This window comes from Adiantum capillus-veneris, chromosome 20, assembly GCF_014529385.1.
Source record: "Adiantum capillus-veneris isolate H3 chromosome 20, ASM1452938v2, whole genome shotgun sequence".
Classification (NCBI taxonomy): domain Eukaryota; kingdom Viridiplantae; phylum Streptophyta; class Polypodiopsida; order Polypodiales; family Pteridaceae; genus Adiantum; species Adiantum capillus-veneris.
In genome coordinates, this window is record NC_140950.1 from 147,543,067 (window position 1) to 147,546,338 (window position 3,272).

Consider the following 3,272-nt stretch of genomic DNA (forward strand, 5'->3'; position numbering starts at 1 on the left):
GCAAAATCTCCAAGGAATTTGGATGCTAATCCAACCACATCATCTACAACAACGGAAGCAATGATCATGGCTTACTTGATCTCGTTACAAGAAACCATCAACAAACAAGGTGAAGAGTTCCGCGCACTTGCAATGGAGAATGGTACTTTAAGAGTTCTCGTTGTGAAGAATGAGCACCTCAAGAAGGTTCTTGAAATGCAAACAACACGCTTGATGCATCTTGAGAATGAAGTTCAAGAATGTAAACGCTCTCTTGTTGACATGAATGTATTGAAAGAGCGCTTGAGCAAAGTTGAGAGTGATCATGTATTGAAAGTGGAAACAATAGATACAATACGACATGATGTATGTGAGATGAGAAATGCATCCAAATCATGGGCTGATATATGTAAGGATAATGTGGTTTCTACATCTCCTATCACGCAAGCCGTTGTCCAAGCAAAGAATGTAGAGAATGTGGACACTCAAGAATTGCACGAACGACAAAAACGCTCAAAGAACATCGTCATTCGTGGAATCAAGGAGGAAAGCATGGAAACACCCCGATCTCTTGCAGTTGCTATTGAAGAGTTTTTTGCTACACACTTTGGCATGTCAGGAATCATTGCTTATGGTGCACATCGAGTTGGAAAACAAGGAGTCCCTCGCACGGGAGAAAGACCTATTGTATGTACCATGGCTGATGAGGTAAAGAGAAAGATCATCCTTGACAATGGTTGGATCTACCTCAAAGGAACAGGTTGTAATGTATATGAGGATCGCACTCTTATGCAACAAAATGTACGTCGTAAAGCATATGAGGAAAAAAGCAAAAAGGTTAAGGTATCACCTCAAGAAGAAAAGCCACTTAAGGAGGATGCAAGTCCACCCAACAAATAGGGACACATGATCTATGAGACCAACTCACGCTTGCGAATAAGCTTTTGGAATTGTAACGGGTATCCATGGAATGCGGGAATTGGCATTGATGAGCTTACCAATGACTCCGATGTGATACTTCTTGTCGAAACATGGGAGCATGATGCGCAACGAATTCTTGGATTTGACAAATACGATGTGCATTCTTTGATGTGGGCCAAAAATGCAAAGCAACGAAGAGGCCAAGGAGGCGTAGCATGTATGACCAAAAAGGGTTTGAAAGATGTTTCCATTGTCAAAGAAGATAAGTATAAATGCTACTTATGGCTGAAAATCAGCCCACCAAATGGTCAAGTCATGTTTGTGGCCGGCTGCTACATTCCTCACTATGACTCCAACTTTTATGCTTGCTTGAATATGGATAGAGATCAGCCCTTTGTTGAACTAGAGGAAGACATTGCTCATTACAAGGATCAAGGTGAAGTCATTGTTTTTGGAGACATGAATGCTCGCACAAATATGTTACAACACGACACACAACAAGTAGACATGCCGCATGTCTCAAGAAGAATGGATGACTCATACATGTATAATCAAAGTTCTAATGATGCAAAAGAAGTGGATCACTATGGAAAGTCACTTCTACATATATGCAATAGTACCGGAATGCTCATTGCAAATGGTGTATCTCTATGGCAAGGCACCAATGACTTTACATGTAGAAAGCACAACGGTGCTAGCGTGATTGACCATATGTTGTTCTCGGAAGACACTCTAGAATGCATACAAAGCTTTACACTTGGTGAATGGAATCCGGAATCGGATCATAGGATGTTATGTATTGACCTCAAGTGTGGTAAACGGCCCGAGCATGTAGCCTCCAATCATGATATGAATCATTTGTACCTACGTCTAGACTTCAAACGAGCACTTATATATGCTGATATGGTGGACCAAATGTTAAGCATGATAGAGCATCAAGAGAGCCCAACATTAGAATGCAAGTAGAAAGTTTTCAAAGAAGTAATTTTCTCTTGTGCGAAGGAATGATTTTCGGTGAAACACGTCTTGGAAAAGTTCTAAGAAGGGTAGCACCAAGAAGAAATGGTTTGACATGGAATGTAGTCATGCCCGAAAACACTTGCTAAGATTGGATGCAATCAAAGACAAAGAAGTTTACTTGGAATGTTCACACACATACAAAGCACTTGTTCAAAAGAAGAGGAGAACGTGGGAAGTCGAAAAACAACTTCTTTTAGCACAAGAGAAAGCACATGCATGTGGCAAGTTTTGGCAAAATCTAAAAGGCAAGCGCGTTGAGAGCTTTGGTGACTTGACTCTTGAGGATATGTATATGCATTGTAAGAACCTCTATGAGCAACCTAATGTTGATAAGATGGAGTGTTGTAGCTCCCTTCCGTTTATGTCTCCCTTCTTTACCATTGAAGATGTATGCCGCACGCTTGAGAAACTTGCTACTCGCAAGGCAGGTGACCTTCAAGGTGTCAAGGCTGAAATGATTAAATGGACAAGCAAGAAAACACGATATTAGATATGCGATATGTTTAACCTTGCACTTCAGTATGGCATGCCTCATGATTGGAGTGCAAATTGGATCAAACCTTTGCACGAAGGAGGAGATGTAAACAATGTGAACAACTATCGCACTATAATGGTTGGTTTTTTAATGGCAAAGTTATTTGGATGTATCATGGAGATGAAGATAAGTGAATGGTCTGAAAAGAATGGCAAACGTGCACTTGGCCAAGCAGGTTTTTGAAAGCATCATAGCACTATTGATCACCTTATCACTCTTCGAGTTCTTATGGAAGCGTCTCGATTGAAAGGAAAAAAGTTGTATTGTTGCTTTGTGGATTTCAAGAAAGCTTTTGACATGGTACCGCGAGGAAATCTTTGGAGACGTATGCAAAGCCTTCAAGTGCCGAGAGAATTTATGCATGCAGTCTTTCGCATCTACCAAAAAGTGATATGTCGACTACGTATGGGAGATGGAATTTCAGAATTTTTTGCAAGCACTATTGGTGTCAAACAAGGATGCCCACTTTCCCCAACCCTCTTTGGGCTACTCATTGATGAATTGGAATGCATGGTTCTTGACTTTATGCAGCAAGAAGGCATAGAAGAGGTTAAGATTGGAAATGCGGTGATCATGCTTTTGCTTTATGCCGATGATGTAGTGCTCTTGGCACATACCTTAGAAGATGCACAAAAGCTTATGAGTGTCTTGGAACGCTTTTGCCTACATAGCGGGCTGATCGTGAATGGATCCAAAACCAAGGTTATGCTTGTAAAGACCCTCAATGATGAAAATCCATGCATTGTATATAACAATGAGAAACTTGAAGTGGTAGATCACTTCAAGTACCTTGGCCTTGAGGTTCCATCCAATCATA